The sequence below is a fragment of the Ambystoma mexicanum genome, chromosome 1p (genome assembly GCF_040938575.1).
Source record: "Ambystoma mexicanum isolate Mex_15411 chromosome 1p, UKY_AmexF1_1, whole genome shotgun sequence".
In the NCBI taxonomy this organism is placed as follows: domain Eukaryota; kingdom Metazoa; phylum Chordata; class Amphibia; order Caudata; family Ambystomatidae; genus Ambystoma; species Ambystoma mexicanum.
In genome coordinates this window covers 1,448,793,241-1,448,811,132 of record NC_090921.1, presented here as the reverse complement: position 1 = coordinate 1,448,811,132, position 17,892 = coordinate 1,448,793,241, and the positions used below count along the sequence as shown (strand labels likewise).

The following is a 17,892-nucleotide window of genomic DNA, read 5'->3' as shown; positions in this document are numbered from 1 at the left end:
AGTCGGACCTTTGTGGGGGCCTGCTGGCAGGTTCCCCACAGTGCTGGGGGGTGGGGGTGCAGGGGAACATGAGTTGGACATGGGTGGGGGCCTGCTGGCAGGTGCCCCACAGTGCTGGGGGGTGGGGGTGATAGGGGACAGGAGTGGGGGCTTGCTGGCAGGTGCCCCACAGTACTGGGGGGTGAGGGTGATAGGGTCATGAGTGGGGGCCTCGTGGAGGCTGCCCCTACACTGCTGGAGGGTTGGGGGTGCAGGGGAACATGAGTTGGACATGGGTGGGGGCCTGCTGGCAGGTGCCCCACAGTGCTGGGGGGTGGGGGTGCAGGGGAACATGAGTTGGACATGGGTGGGGGCCTGCTGGCAGGTGCCCCACAGTGCTGGGGGGTGGGGGTGCAGGGGAACATGAGTTGGACATGGGTGGGGTCCTGCTGGCAGGTGCATCACAGTGCTGGGGGTGGGGGTGCAAGGGAACATGAGTCGGACATGGGTGGGGGCCTGCTGGCAGGTGCCCCACAGTGCTGGGGGTGGGGGTGCAGAGAGAACATGAGTTGGACATGGGTGGGGGGCCTGCTGGCAGGTGCCCCACAGTGCTGGGGGGTGGGGGTGATAGGGACAGGAGTGGGGGCCTAATGACAGGTGCCCCACAGTGCTGGGGGGTGGGGGTGATAGGGGACATGAGTGGGGGCCTGGTGGAGGCTGCCCCTGCACTGCTGGGGGGTGGGGGTGCAGGGGAACATGAGTTGGACATGGGTGGCGGCCTGCTGGCAGGTGCCCCACAGTGCTGGGGGGTGGGGGTGCAGTGGAACATGAGTTGGCCATGGGTGGGGGCCTGCTGGCAGGTGCCCCACAGTGCTGGGGAGTGGGGGTGCAGGGGAACATGAGTTGGACATGGGTGGTGGCCTGCTGGCAGGTGCCCCACAGTGCTGGGGGGTGGGGGTGATAGGGGACAGGAGTGGGGGCCTGCTGGCAGGTGCCCCACAGTGCTGGGGGCTGGGGGTGATAGGGGACATGAGTGGGGGCCTGGTGGAGGCTGCCCCTGCACTGCTGGGGGGTGGGGGTGCAGGGGAACATGAGTTGGACATGGGTGGGGGCCTGCTGGCAGGTGCCCCACAGTGCTGGGGGGTGGGGGTGCAGGGGAACATGAGTTGGACATGGGTGGGGGTCTGCTGGTAGGTTCCCCACAGTGCTGGGGGGTGGGGATGCAGGGGAACATGAGTTGGACATGGGTGGGGGCCTGCTGGCAGGTGCCCCACAGTGCTGGGGGGTGGGGTGCAGGGGAACATGAGTTGGACATGGGTGGGGGCCTGCTGGCAGATGCCCCACAGTGCTGGGGGATAGGGGTGCAGGGGAACATGAGTTGGACATGGGTGGGGGGCCTGCTGGCAGGTGCCCCACAGTGCTGGGGGGTGGGGGTGCAGGGGAACATGAGTTGGACATGGGTGGGGGCCTGTTGGCAGGTGCCCCACAGTGCTGGGGGGTGGGAGTGATAGGGGACAGGAGTGGGGGCCTGCTGGCAGGTGCCCCACAGTGCTGGGGGGTGGGGTGATAGGGGACATGAGTGGGGGCCTGGTGGAGGCTGCCCCTGCACTGCTGGGGGGTGGTGGTGCAGGGGAACATGAGTTGGACATGGGTGGGGGCCTGCTGGCAGGTGCCCCACAGTGCTGGGGGGTGGGGGTGCAGGGGAACATGAGTTGGACATGGGTGGGGGCCTGCTGGCAGGTGCCCACAGTGCTGGGGGGTGGGGGTGATAGGGGACATGAGTGGGGGCCTGGTGGAGGCTGCCCCTGCACTGCTGGGGGGTGTGGGTGCAGGGGAACATGAGTTGGACATGGGTGGGGGCCTGCTGGCAGGTGCTCCACAGTGCGGTGGGGTGGAGGTGCAGGGGAACATGAGTTGGACATGGGTGGGGGGGCTGCTGGCAGGTGCCCCACAGTGCTGGGGGGTGGTGGTGATAGGGGACAGGAGTGGGTGCCTGCTGGCAGGTGCCCCACAGTGCTGGGGGGTGGGGGTGATAGGGGACATGAGTGGGGGCCTGGTGGAGGCTGCCCCTGCACTGCTGGGGGGTGGGGGTGCAGGGGAACATGAGTTGGACATGGGTGGGGGCCTGCTGGCAGGTGCACCACAGTGCTGGGGGGTGGGGGTGCAGGGGAACATGAGTTGGACATGGGTGGGGGCCTGCTGGCAGGTGCCCCACAGTGCTGGGGGGTGGGGGAGCAGGGGAACATGAGTTGGACATGGATGGGGGCCTGCTGGCAGGTGCCCCACAGTGCTGGGGGGTGGGGGTGCAGGGGAACATGAGTTGGACATGGATGGGGCCTGCTGGCAGGTGCACCACAGTGCTGGGGGGTGGGGGTGCAGGGGAACATGAGTTGGACATGGGTGGGGGCCTGCTGGCAGGTGCACCACAGTGCTGGGGGGTGGGGGTGCAGGGGAACATGAGTTGGACATGGGTGGGGGCCTGCTGGCAGGTGCCCCACAGTGCTGGGGGGTGGGGGTGCAGGGGAACATTAGTTGGACATGGATGGGGGCCTGCTGGCAGGTGCCCCACAGTGCTGGGGGGTGGGGGTGCAGGGGAACATGAGTTGGACATGGGTGGGGGCCTGCTGGCAGATGCCCCACAGTGCTGGGGGGTGGGAGTGATAGGGGACAGGAGTGGGGGCCTGCTGGCAGGTGCCCCACAATGCTGGGGGGGGTAGGGGTGATAGGGGACATGAGTGGGGGCCTGGTGGAGGCTGCCCCTGCACTGCTGGGGGGTGGGGGTGAAGGGGAACATGAGTTGGACATGGGCGGGGGCCTGCTGGCAGGTGCCCCACAGTGCTGGGCGGTGGGGGTGATAGGGGACATGAGTGGGGGCCTGGTGGAGGCTGCCCCTGCACTGCTGGGGGGTGGGGGTGCAGGGGAACATGAGTTGGACATGGGTGGGGGCCTGCTGGCAGGTGTCCCACAGTGCTGGGGGGTGGGGGTGCAGGGGAACATGAGTTGGACATGGGTGGGGGCCTGCTGGCAGGTGCCCCACAGTGCTGGGGGGTGGGGGTGCAGTGGAACATGAGTTGGACATGGGTGGGGGCCTGCTGGCAGGTGCACCACAGTGCTGGGGGTGGGGGTGCAGGGGAACATGAGTTGGACATGGGTGGGGGCCTCCTGGCAGGTGCCCCACAGTGTTGGGGGGTGGGGGTGCAGGGGAACATGAGTTGGACATGGGTGGGGGCCTGCTGGCCGGTGCCCCACAGTGCTGGGGGGTGGGGGTTCAGGGGAACATGAGTTGGACATGGGTGGGGGCCTGCTGGCAGGTGCACCACAGTGCTGGGGGGTGGGGGTGCAGGGGAACATGAGTTGGACATGGGTGGGGGCCTGCTGGCAGGTGCACCACAGTGCTGGGGGGTGGGGGTGCAGGGGAACATGAGTTGGACATGGGTGGGGGCCTGCTGGCAGGTGCCCCACAGTGCTGGGGGGTGGGGGAGCAGGGGAACATGAGTTGGACATGGATGGGGGCCTGCTGGCAGGTGCCCCACAGTGCTGGGGGGTGGGGGTGCAGGGGAACATGAGTTGGACATGGATGGGGCCTGCTGGCAGGTGCACCACAGTGCTGGGGGGTGGGGGTGCAGGGGAACATGAGTTGGACATGGGTGGGGGCCTGCTGGCAGGTGCACCACAGTGCTGGGGGGTGGGGGTGCAGGGGAACATGAGTTGGACATGGGTGGGGGCCTGCTGGCAGGTGCCCCACAGTGCTGGGGGGTGGGGGTGCAGGGGAACATTAGTTGGACATGGATGGGGGCCTGCTGGCAGGTGCCCCACAGTGCTGGGGGGTGGGGGTGCAGGGGAACATGAGTTGGACATGGGTGCGGGCCTGCTGGCAGGTGCCCCACAGTGCTGGGGGGTGGGAGTGATAGGGGACAGGAGTGGGGGCCTGCTGGCAGGTGCCCCACAATGCTGGGGGGTAGGGGAAATAGGGGACATGAGTGGGGGCCTGGTGGAGGCTGCCCCTGCACTGCTGGGGGTGGGGGTGCAGGGGAACATGAGTTGGACATGGGTGGGGGCCTGCTGGCAGGTGCCCCACAGTGCTGGGGGGTGGGGGTGCAGGGTAACATGAGTTGGACATGGGTGGGGGCCTGCTGGCAGGTGCCCCACAGTGCTGGGGGGTGGGGGTGCAGGGGAACATGAGTTGGACATGGGTGGGGCCTGCTGGCAGGTGCACCATAGTGCTGGGAGGTGGGGGTGCAGGGGAACATGAGTTGGACATGGGTGGGGGCCTGGTGGCAGGTGCCCCACAGTGCTGGGGGTGGGGGTGCAGAGGGAACATGAGTTGGACATGGGTGGGGGCCTGCTTGCAGGTGCCCCACAGTGCTGGGGGGTGGGGGTGCAGGGGAACATGAGTTGGACATGGGTGGGGGCCTGGTGGAGGCTGCCCCTGGTGGCTGGGGGTGCAGGGGGACATGCGTTGGTGGGCAGTAGTGCAAGTTAACATGTGGGTTGGCTGGGGGGCATGGCCATGGTGGATGGGGTGCCTGCAGGACATGTGCAGGGTAGGCCCCTGTGGTGTCGGCCACCTGCAGGGGCCGTGGAGGGTGTAGAGGGAACACCTGGGAGAACCCACACGTGCAATTCACGTGTGGTGCTCCCCGCGCACCCCTGTAATACACGTACCCTGCTGACATTGCGTGTGGAACTTCCAGTGCACCCCTGGAATACACGTACCCTTCTGATATCGCGTGTGGAACTTCCAGCGCACCCCTGGAATACACGTACCCTGCTGATATTGCGTGTGGAATTTCCTGCGCACCTCTGAAATACACGTAGCCAGGACATTCGCGTGTGGAACTTCCCGCGCACCACTGATATACACGTACCCTGCTGAATTCACGTGTGAAAATTCCCGCGCACCCCTGATGTACACGTACCCTGATGGAATCGCGTGTGGAACTTCAAGCGCACCCCTGAAATACACGTACCCAGCTGAAATGACGTGAGGTACTTCCCGCGCACCCCAGTGATACACGTAGCCCGCTTGCTGTGCTGTTACAGGGTTAGCGCAGCCCTTTGCGCTGGATTGGGGATTTTGATGGCTTTTCCCTGCGTGAGAGGCGTTCTTGGGGGCATAACCTGCGCTGCTGCAGGGTCGCTGCGCCACTGTGCGCCACGGCTGGTTTTGGTAGCTGGAATCCATGAATACGCTGTGCGCGGAAATGGGGTTTGGCGCACGCGGCTGGCGCAGGGATTTGCACGCGCACACTGTGCGCCAGCCGCGTGCGCCACTTGTGCGCTAAATTCTATGAATTACCCCTTGGAGTATATCTTCAAACTACATTAGGTGCTGAAGCACATACAGCTTACCTAAAGAAAAATTGTCAATATCACCAAATACTACTGAAAAAAATCAGACCACTGCTAGACCAAAAAAATAGCACGACCATTGCTAGAGCTACAATACTATCCAGATTGGATCATGGTAATGCCCTACTCTTACGAGCTGATAGCAACTGGGTGAAGAAATGCCAAATAATTCATAATAACGCCATCAGGACCATCACAGGAAGAACTTGGACGGAACACATCACTGGCGAAAGGAAGGCCCTCCATTGGTTGGCTATGAAAGAAAAAATTACGTTTAAGTCTCTCACTATGGTTCACCGTTGCTTATATAGCATTGCACCAGTTTACCTCAAGAAACATTTCAAGTGGTATGCGCCGACAAGGCTGCTCAGATCCTCTAATACAGGCCAACTGCAGACGACCACAACAAAAAAGCAGCACAGACTCGGTAAAGCCTTTCCGACTCTAAGCATAAATAAATGGAACGAACTTCCTACTTCACTGAAGCTCGAGCCCAACTACACTCTCTTCCGGAAAAAATTGAAAACATTACTTTTCAATTAACTCCGCTAAACAGGTCAAATCGTTCACGAGGAAATCTGTCAATACACACTGTGTCCTGTTTTTCACTATTTGTTCTCCATTCTCCTTGTCAGCGCTCTGATGCCCGCGGGCTTTCATCGCTTTACAAACATATAAATAAATAAAAATAAATAAATATAACTTGGCAATGGGCCTGGCCCTCAGCAAGGAGAAACGTGCACTCCGATTTGCCTATTGGGGCATGCAGCATGGCTGAAACCCTAGGTTTGCATGGGAAAGAATATACTGCTTGCGGCTACAGACGGAAGTGCTCGACTGGATTACACAGAAATTGTGCGACAAGCATCAGCAAGGACCTGAAAGCATGGTGTTGCAAAGGCGTCTTATGTTTAATTTTTCCCAAGTGTCAGAATAAACGTACAAAAACTAGTGATATAAATTTAGTGTCTGAGTAGTGGGCTTGGACCTTGGCAAATGCAAATGTGTTCTCTGATTTGCTTACTGCAGAATGTGGCATGGCTGAAGCACATGCAACATGGATTTTGGATACTGGCAATGGCTGCAAGCCATGAGCACTGGCCAGTTGACACATTATTAGGGTATAGTGGACACCGAGCTAGGATGCAGGATAGGTGTAGTGAATAATGGGGGTGGTTTGGTGGGGCTAGGGTGATGATCGAGCCTTATGCCATAGGCAATTCATCGATGACTTGCATCCCCGGCATGCACTGCTGATGATGACATGCATAAGTAAATATGTATGTTAAAGAAGGTTTATAGTTCTATCATGTACGTTAAAAGAGGAATTTTTAATAACTTATATACAGTAATGTAACATCATGAAACATTTTCACTTATAAAGACCTATTAAATTGACAGGAAGAACATTGTTAAAGGGACGTTACGGTTCAGATGCACCCCACCCCTGGGCCTCCTCTGCCCCAGCAGTTAGCCAGTGACCTCCACCTTGGCATCCCTTGGCACTTCCCACCTGTGCTCCCATTAGCTTTTACCCATTCATATTGCCCCTTGTATTTATGCACTTCTGTCACTGCACAATGCATATGTGCATTCATAGGAGCAATGTGTACCATTTGGTTCTATAACTATTAATATGGTGTTAGGGTTATATGTAGAGTTTTTGGAAGTGATTGGTGGATGGATGTGTAACTGTGTGAAAGCAGGCAATGAGGGAGTGTTACAAATATGAAAGTAAAAAGGGTAGACAGATTGTCCTGTGTGATGGTGCCCACGTGCCAGCTGGGTGTTTTAATGATTCATAGCCTTGAAAGGAGATTGCAGAGACCGGGGATAGTCATTAAGGTCCATGAATTATGGTGTTTATTGTATGCTATAGAAAAGTGTTTGAGCCAGAAAATTGTTTCTGACCTTTTATCTTTTTGTCTAGTATATAATTGTCCATTATTTCCATTAGCATACTACAAAATGCTAATGGAAATGTTGGAAAATCTTATTGAGTCTAACTACTTTGATGATAAATATAAAGTAGATGTAGTCTATAAGATATTTTTTTGGAGAGTAGACACATTTGAATATCTTGGAATCTTGACTTCCATTTCAATATGCTGTTTTTCTGTTTTATTTTTGTTTAAATCAATTCGGATGCCATCATCTAGGTGACAGCACACTGTCTCACTTGATTCATAAGGATACACAGACTGAATTTTAAAAATCCGTTTAGGTTGAGAGTCCTAAGACTCTGGCAATTCACCCTGCTCATTCACATATCTCTCAGGTACAATCCCAATCGTTATTGAAATCTGCAGTATAAACTTGTTCAAATTTAATTCTATTTCTGCGTCATCAGGTGCACATTCGGCTGCACAATCATGAAGATCTGCTAGCCCTTGGGCAATTGGGCTCTTTTAATTTTGTCCATATTTTACTTCCACAGGGAACCCCTGAAAGTGCCAATGTCCAAGAAATAATTCTGGACTGTGCCAAATTACATGAACTAATACACTTGCTTTGTAGAAATCGTGAAGGTAAGTGATTTGTTTCAATAATTACTCTTTCCCCTTGAATGATGGGACGGAAATGCTGCCATGCCCAAACAGTAGTTAGGAGTGCTTTTTCATATTCACTGAATTTAGTCTCAACCTGAGATAATGCCTTGCTAGCATATGCAATAGTTTTGTTATTTAAATCATGCCTCTCAGATAACACAGCTGACATACACTGATCAGTGAATCCTATTTCTACAAAGAAGTCCTGGTTCTTTATGGGATATGCCAAACATGGCGCCTTCATGAGACATTCTTTTAGCTTAGCCACCGCTTCACACTGCTCCTTTTACCAATCTCTGCATCATTGTCAATACATGTCCTGTATCCCTAATAAACCCTTCAATCCTTTCAAGTTAGTAGGATGTTTCAACTTCTGTATTGCCTCCACCTTTTTCTTTTGTGGATTCAACCCATTCTCAGTCACCTCATGACTTAAGAAGTTCACGTTCTTTTTACACCGTTGTGCTTTCTGCAAAGGTGAGGTGCACATGTGCGAATGTATTCTGAGACAGGCATAGAGGTTTTGTTTTTTATGTAAAAGAATTCAGCACCTTTCAAATGTTATTCAGAGAAAATACTTTTTTTTTGTACTAAGCATGGTTCCTGCCAAAAATTCACAACCCAAGGTTGAAGTGGGTGAAACACATGTTGTGTCATTGAGCTGAGTTCATGTTGACATTTTCTTTCTGCATATTTTTACTGAATCACATTCACATGGTTAATTGTATTGCTAGTCAGTGTTGCTGTTTATGATTGGTAAGTTCATTTGCCAAGATAAATGCACACTTTAAAAGTTACTGTGTGTCTTGATACATTCTTCATGGTGCTCGGGTGGTGTCATTTGATTTACACTGGGTTCTGTAGATAGACAGACTGTGAGTGCAGTGTTTCGGCTGTGCATGCTTACAGCTGAACAAATCTGCTAAAGGCAGTAGTCCAGCCTCGTAAATAAGTTTTCACGTGTACTAAGCCTAATAATCTGTATTTAGAGTTCAACCTAAATAGAATACAGGTAATAGAGGGAAGTCTTGTCATATAATAGAAGACATCATCAGAATAACGCAATACCACTTTACCACCATAAGAAAATACCACGAGATTATGTAATAGCCCTCTGGCAAAATCCCTAACATATTTTGGTGCGTTGGCTAGGAGCGTGTCAAGTACCAGGGTTATAAAAGCACAAGTTGCGATAGAACCCGGACCAGCGTCTGGGATTGTGGTAGAGGAGGCATCGGGATTCATCCTGGGAAATAGGAGATTGATGTACCAGAATATGTATATCAGCCTAAATCCTGATCCCATCTCTGAAAAATGTGTAAATGAAACAGTAATTGCATCGGACCGGGTGAAAGAATGGGTGCAGCTGCGGAAGGAGGAGGCTCGGAGAACAACTAGGGAAATGGCCATGTAATTAGAAAAAATGCTTTCAAGTTCATCTGTTATAAAGAGAAGGAGGGGGAAGCGGGTAGCAGGATTATTGGTGGCCTCCATTGTAATGACTATTATTGGAGCTGTGGTGGGCACAACAATGTCTACAGCCAATGCTGTGTTTTTGGGTACTTTAAGTGCTAAGGCACATGAGTTAACACACAATTTGAACATATTACATCGAACATTAGATGGAATTAGAGGCAGAAAAGTGAGCAACTTAAATATCTAAATGAAGCTATTGTAATTTTAAATGAGCAGGCCAAAGTGTAAGAACATAGAACCAATGTTATTGTTAAACACGATAAATTACTGAATGATCTTGTAAATGTGAACAACCCAATTGAAAGGATGCTGTGGAAATACCTGTGGGAAGTTCAAAGTGGGGTTTTGGCAGGATGGGAAGTATATTAGGATAAAACCTCTGCAGATGATAACATTTCAATCCTGGAAACCTGATGTTTATCTGAATCCAAATTTGGATATCTGTGTAAAATTCAAAGATCAGAATTACATGTGCCCGGGCAAGCCATTTGTTCCTGATGTGGCAGATGCTGTTTGTGGGCTGAAATCATATCCCGGGGTGTCTGGGAGATGTGAAGTGATCATTAGTAATCCCGGGATTGAGGAACTGGCTCAAGCCAAGTTGATTAAAGATAAATGGTTGGTGAGCACCTCTCTGAAAAAATATAAGGTCACTCATCTTAACCATGGGTCCTTTATTGTGAAACAATTGAAACATAGCATGTTCTACATATCTGTTCCGAAAGATACTGTGGTATCAATAGGGGGATTGACGCTATTTCATGCTGATGATGGTCTATGGGAGGGAAAGGTAGAAAATATTGAGTTTTGTCAGAAAAATTTGTTTCCTATTGATCCAGATATAGAATTTTTATTGAATCATAAAAAGGCTCATACCATTAGAATGAATTAAAAAAAGAATAATGTCACTTTGAGCAGCCTGGGTTTGATAGAAGGAAATATATTCAATTGGGGGACTTGAGTTGAGAGAGGTTTGGTAATTCTGGCAGTTCCAATCGTTTTGATTGTGGGATGGCTGGTTGTTCTCTCCATTAAGATGAGGATACTGGTTCTGATTTTGATGACAATGGGGAAGGAAAGATGTCCTGTGGTGCATACATTCTGAGAAGCTTATTTTTGTTTCTCCTGCAATGATATTCCAGGGGATCCCAGCAGTAGAAAAAGGAGGGAGATGTATGAGAGATACTATAGATGTAGGGATACTATATATGAGGGCAGTAAGTGAGCCATGACATTTTATTCAGAGGAGGCAGTACACAGAATACAGACATCACATAACTGGCCTACGTTACAAACAGACATGCATATTCTTGTAGTAAGCACATTTTAAAATGATCCATTTCAGGGTGAATAGGTTATCTGTCCAGTTTGCACTATGTACATATTAACACAAACTAACCAATTAACACCCTTTCCCATTAATTGATAATTCTATGAACAAAGCAGTGCAAACCAGGTTCAGATGCCATGTCAAAGGTAAGGTGTTTTTATAGTGGAGTTAAAACGTGCAGGCACAAATTTGCTGTCTGATACTTCATTGCACAAACTGCAAGGAAAATATGCACTCTGGAGAAAGCGCCATTGTACCCAGAGGAAATAATTGTTACAAGCATATTCAAAAAAGCTATGCTTCCAGAGAAACCAAATCGGGTGATGATGCACGTCATGTTAGAGGCAGGATTTTAGTGAGATTGACTGGGATAGCATATAAATTTAAGAGACAGAAGGGGTGTGGAGAGTTTAGCCGACAGATGAGCAAGTGACTGGCCGGAATCTTGCAGTGCAGAAAGACAAGATTTTCCAGGCAGCAGACTGAGAAGACGAGCTGTAGTCAGAGGGAGGTTGTGTCCTTCTGTCTGGAGTTGCGATACTGCTGCATCCTGGCAGGACAACAAAGAAGGGTGGCCCTTGATAACAGCACAGAAATCTTGCTCATACTTAATGTAAGTATATCTGTGATAAGTGAGGTGCACATGTGCGAATGTATTTTGAGACAGCCAGAGAGGTTTTTTGTTTATATAAAAGAATTCAGCAACTTTCAAATGTTATTTGGAGAAATTAGATTTCTTTTGTACTAAGTGTGGTTCCTGCCAAAAATGTATAACCCAAGGTCGAAGTGGGTGAAACACGTGTTGTGTCATTGTGCTTAGTTCATGTTGAAATGTTCTTTCTTGCTGCTTATTTTTACTGAATCACATTCAGATGGTTAATTGTATCACTATTCAATGTTGCTGTTTACGATCGGTAAGTTTATTTGCCAAGATATGCACACTTTAACAGTTACTGCATGTCTTGATAGATTTGTCATGGTGCTTGGGTTGTGCCATTTAATTTACTGTGGGTTCTGTAGCTAGAGTGTGAGTGCAGTGTTTCGGCTGTGCATGATTACAGCTGAAAAAATTTGCTAAAGGCAGTAGTCCAGCCACGTAAATTAGTTGCTGGAGTGACAGTTAGCACTGTCAAGTTTTCAAGTGTACTAAGCCTATTAATCTGTATTTAGAGTTGATCTTAAATAGAATACAAGTAATAGAGGGAAATCTTGTCACATCATAGAGGGCATCACCAGAATAACGGGATACCACTTTAACACCATAAGAAAATACCACGAGAATATGTAATAGCCCTCCGACAAAATCCCTAACAAGTATTATAAATATAAAAGTAAAAAGGATAGAAGGGTTGTCCTGTGTGATGGTGCCCACGTGCCATCCGGGTGTTTTATTGATGCCTAGTCTTGAAAGGAGAATGTGGAGACCAGGGATGATTATTAAGGTCTATGGATTATGGTGTTTATTGTATGTAGAGAAAAGTGTTTGAGCCAGAAAATTGTTGCTGTCCTTTTTTCTCTAGTATACAATTATCCATTATTTATATAATTATTTATTTATTTTATTCATTTTACTTGCAAACAATTGTAAACAATTTTTTAGCTAGATAATAAATCATCCATTCATCAATCCATCTTTATAACAGCGGTCAAACGTTACAGCTCCTTCATCTTGTCCTCTATTTACCGGCAAAAAGAGTCTTGCTAAATTTTACAACTAAAATAACATAACCTATTCTATTACTGTCCATCAGCCTTTCCCACCAGGATTCTGCATCTGATGTGCGGTAGTCGACTTGCAAAGAGCCAGAAAAAGCTACACGTTTCTCCGAAAGTGCCGGGCACCAATGATCAAATGTTTCAGAACTTCTACTGCTTTGTTGTCCTTGCAGTATCGACATGTATTCATGTCTGTTTCTCCATGGCTTGCTCTTACTTCATTCGTGGGGGATGTTTAAGTGGATTTATAGCAAAAAAGTAGTAGTTCTTATCAGGAAATGTTTCCAAGTATTTACACGAAATCCAATTTCCATGGTACAACTGGCAAATGAGCCGTAAGCTTGTATCTTGCTTCTGCTTCTAATATGACAATCCAATCCCACTCTCTTAGCTTTTTCTTCAACCTGATGGTTTTTTTTGCAACAGATCTAGAGAGGCTCCAATCTCTTCTAATTGTAAAGATATATTTAGATAGCAGTTTATCAATCCGATTCTACACTGTGAACATTTCTTTTTTAAACATTTCTAGGAGTTTGGGGCATGGTTGCAGAAAAATCTTCCTGTAAAGGGCCATAATGTTCCACTATGCAATTGTTGTCAATGAAGTCAGCCCTAATTCTTGATGCACTACTGGAATTGGAGTTGAAGGAGGGAGGCACAACACTTGCCTCCAGAAAATTCCCTCTAGCTGTAGCCAGATGCTGGTTAGAATATTCGGCATACCCTCTGCACCGTATATTAGGGGGGGTACCACCTTAGCTTTGGAAAACCAGACAGCTGGTGATATTGAAAAATTGCCATATTTTCAATTTAATATACAAGCCTGGGTGGGCAGATTTTCCGCTATTGCTTGCAGTTGAGTAATCATAGGTGCCTTGGTTTTACTATCACTGAGCCAGACCACTAGATATTTAAAGGATGGAACTTGATCAATACGCTCACCATCTAAAAACCAGGAAAAGCTGTTTTTCCCTCAGTTGGAGTTTCCCAGGCTTAAAATGTTTTGTCTTTGATTTATTTATCTCCAAACCATTAGTTTTGATGTATCCGCTTAATGGATCCAGTTGGTGTTGAAGTCCCACCGGGGTCTGATCGAAAAGAACTATATCGTCTGCATATAGAGGGCACGAGATGGTAGCCCCCCCACCCCTATTTTTGGTGGAAAAGTACTTTTTTTCCTTGTCAGCCATATCTGCAAGAAAAATAAGACGGGTGCCATTCGGGCATCCTTGCTTTATCCCTTTTGTTGTGATGATTTCCTCGGACAACAGACCAGCTTTGCTTAATCTCAATGTTGTTTTTTGGTACATAGTCTTACTTGAATCTAATGGTCACTGGGCAGTTCTTGACTTCCAGTTTGGTCCATAGCCCTTGACGATCTATGCGATAGAATGCTTGGACCAAGTCCACAAATGCCTAATACATCTTAGATTTATTGGTCTGTGTGCGGGCCTTCAAAGTGTCCAGTAATAGAATGTTCACTCCTGTTCCCAGGATCCTGACAAAACCTGTCTGCAACGGGTCGTTGCTTCCGTTGGTTACACTCCATTTTTGAAGATTATCTAGGTGTATAGCACCATAAAGTCTGCCGATCACCTCGAGGAGGGCAATGGGTGAGTAGTTTTTCCGCTCCTGTCGATCTCCCTTTTTAAAAATCAGGAAAATTATCTCCCTCCTCCATGAACCAGGTAATTGATGAAATAAAGTTACCTGGGTTAATAGTACATGAAGAAAACCTGCCCACGCGACTCCTTCTTTTAACATCAGGTTTGTCAGACCCTCTGGCCACGGTGTTCGTGAACCGCTGAGTTTCAAGACACGTTTTTTGATGTCAATCAATTCATTCCCATAGACCCATGGTTCAAGACATTGCGTAGTCATAATTTTTGCAGGAACATCTGGTTTGGCAAGGTACAACTTTTTTAAATGATTTATCCAGTCTTCCTCACCTATTGGGTTTGTTTGATCATTTATCACTTCTGAGCCAAATGATTTTATCAAAGACCAAAAGCTTCGAATGTCTTTAGATACAAGAGACTTCAACATTGCTTGGAGGTAGCCTGATACATTGAACGTCTTTTAGAGTATATCCAGTTTTTGTATTTTCATTTCTCAACACGGAAGAGTTTGTTATCTTCTAATGACAGTGTAATTGTTGCCCGTCTTTGAAGTTTTCTAACCAGTCTTGTTCTAAGAACAAGTTCTTTGTTAAACACGTGATGATGAATTGTTAGCGATTTTCCAGATGTTTTTTCTATTAATTCAGTACGGCTCTAACAGTGGAGTGTAGTCAACAAGTTTTCCTTCTAAGTTAAAATCTTGTTGTAAGTTTTTTATGTTGTTGTTTGAGATTTTCAACCGATTTTCAACCGAGATCCTTTATTGCAAACTTCCAGTACTTCCTGCATTGTTTGCCAGCTATGAGGAGTTTGAAGGGACCATTCCAGAAATAACAAATGGTGGTCACTATTTGATGTTTTAATAACCTTAAAGGTATTCACCCATGGTAGGAAATTCCTGAAAATGAAAATATTGTCAATTATTGCCGAGCAGTGCATGCTTTCCCACGTCGACGATGGTGGTATATCGCCGCATGTATTACCATTTAACATATGCATATCTTTCTCGTCCATCAAGGTGCTCCATAATTCTGCTTGAGTATTGCCAATGTTCCGATTTGCTGTTCCTAAATCGGAAGGGTGGTCAAACAGTCCTGGAGTATTGAGATCACTGCATATCACGACATATTGTGTTTGTTGTTTCAGATAGGCGTCATTAATTAATGTTGCTATATGGTCAATAAAAGTCTCATCTGTGATGAGCATCGTATCCAATAAACGTTTATCAATATCATCTTAAATGATGTTTTAATTGCTTCATTCTTGGTGTCCTCACCTCAACTAATGAGAATTTCTTGAGATAAAAAACTAGACAAGATAGTTTTTTACAATGTTAGGGGGCCACCAGATCTGACCGCAGTTAAAAGACCAGCGAAAGGACGTCCTTGGATTCCCTTAGAAGATGAACTGGCCAAGATTTTACTGCCAACCATAGTTGGAGTCTGCCTTAGCCATGTCTCTTGCAGACAAACCAAATCGTAAGCTCCCAGGTTGACATCACTGGGTTTATTGAGATGGTTAAAACCACTAGTGTTCCAAGAGGCTAGTTTTAGACTGGTCCAAATGTGGTTAGAATGTTTGCCCTTTAACAGTTTATGTAATCCATTGTTTATTCAAGTGGATGGCTCAGTTTATTCTGTAGAGTCAGATTCAGGGCTCTTTGCATCCATGACCAGTCTTGAACTTTTAGTTCCTCCTTATTTGTCCTTGGAGCAGTTGTCAGATTGTTGACTTGACGCTGGAGGGATTCTGGTTTGGTATTACTCCTGTGGTTCAATCCCGGGCCCGCTGGCTTCCTTCACAGATTTAGCAGGTCCAAATTGGTTACACTGCCATTTACTAGTTGGGTTTCCATTTTTCTGTTCTGTTCTTTCGTTATTTTAGAACTTTGTTGAGTATTTAAAAGCGATAATGTTTGTGTCTATTCTGTCTGTGTATGCAACACGGGCGACAAGTCGAAACCCAGCATCTGGAATTTTCATCCAAAAGCATATTTTAAATCACAGGTGAAGCAATGTGAAGAAAAATTGAATCCGTTCTTTGTTCATTTTCACATTTGATTATTTGCAAGTCATTTGTTGTTAACTGGCTCAGTGTTGGAATACAAAATAATAAATCCATAACTTTTCGGCTGTTTAAAATCAATTTGTCGCCTCTATTTAGTATTCTTTCGATTTTGATAGAGCGGTTCTGCAACTTTGGAATTGTCCCCGGTATTTGTCGGTTACTACGTTTGTTGTCATTTTCTTTTCTGCCTGCGTATTTTGATGAATCCACATCTTCCCTTGGTTTTGTGTCAGTTCACTGAAGGCTCGGAAATTTGGGGTTGAAGCATCGATTTTCTACGTTAGTTTGCTTGTGTCAGTTTTGTCTCAGACTGCAAAATTGTTGGTTTTTCACTAACCTGATCTTTCTCTTGTGTTAGATTTGTTTGGGTTGTCCGGGCCGTGGATACTTCTACCTTGCAAAGGTCATTTAGCTTTTTTCTTTTTTCAGCCAATGTTAGAAAGGGTGGTGATATGGTGGAGCTCCTCGTACAGTCCAAGAAGTTATCTCGGGCTGAAGGCTGAATGTCGAATAACATTTTATTTTCATTTTGTAGAATTACGTCCACCTCCACTATTGAGTATGTCGATAATGTCATCAGGGTTTCGAGGGTCAGGGATTTTCCCCTCGTTCTAAGATCTTGAACTGGAGGTGACCATTGTTCTGGAGGTGAGAATCCGTGCAAGGCTATATGCTGGGAGTTGTTTGTTTCCCCAGCAGCTCGCCTCAGAGCCAGTTTTGGAGCCGGTCTCTTATTTGTTTGATCATTCACTACTTTATTTGAAGGAAGCCTTGTTACAAGGACTGAGCTGCTTTTTGAAACTTTTGCCTCTAATCCTCAGGTTGCTCATCCACATTTTGGCACATAATTTGCATAAGCTGGATTTAGTATGGCAGGTTGCCCTTCTTCTAGGACTTGAATGTTGTCCTCTTAATTTCCTCTACTTTTGTCCTGATCTCGTCTCGTGTCTTCATGCAGAGTTTGAACTGATTTTGTTGTAGATTTAATAAGTAAATGGGGCTGAGTGTTTGTGTCCCTTGTCAAGTCCACCAAATGTGACACCCTTGAGGATTGGGTTGATTTTGCCACAACTTCCCCATTATCCGGTCTCCTTGGATGACTACCATCACATACTTTGTCGGCCAAGTTTACATTTTCAGTATGTTGCTCTTTTGCTGTCACAAATCCCTCCAAGAAAATAAGTTTAGTATGTAACATAGAAAGAAGAGTTGTGTGGTATTTTAGTGAGCCGTTTAAATGTTCATAAAGTTTCATAAATGGGGCGAGGGCAATCCTCATGGTGGACATTATAGTAAAAAGATCTGTTTTTTCTCGCCTGTTTTGCACAGTCGATTTAGGAGAGGCAGTGAGCTGTTCATTTCTTGTATCATTGAAAGTAATATGATCAATGCTCTTCCGAGGAGATCTGTTATGTGGAGTGGTCATCAATTTTTCTATTTCTTGCCTGTTTTGCACACACGATTTAGAAGAGGAATGGGACTGGTCATTTCCAATATCAATTGGAACTTTATAGTCAGAACTATTCCAAGAAGGTCGTTTGTTAGAGGTAGTTGGCGATTGGTCTATTTGCATAGCAGGCTTCTCAAGGGGATTTTCTGACATGCAGGGGAGAGGTCCCCTGTTACGCTACATGATCTGCCAAAAGGGATGGAGTGCCTTCAAGATCTACCACCATCGGTACTGCTTTAGATGTAACTATCGGGACCCTCTCGTCTGTGTCATCCTGATGTATTTTGTTACTGGGCTTGGTCCACAATGGGACAGCCGATTTACTCCCCCCAATACTAGATTGGGTGGCGCCTG

General features: G+C 47.7%; 1 long non-coding RNA gene across 1 annotated transcript in view; it reads left to right on the top strand.

The window, feature by feature from the left end:
• Positions 1–17,892, top strand: part of LOC138579548 (uncharacterized) — a 282,386-nt gene that overhangs the window by 24,892 nt on the left and 239,602 nt on the right. Inside the window, exon 3 of the long non-coding RNA XR_011304084.1 lies at positions 7,769–7,859. This is a non-coding gene — a long non-coding RNA (uncharacterized lncRNA). The remainder of the gene's footprint in view (positions 1–7,768; positions 7,860–17,892) is intronic.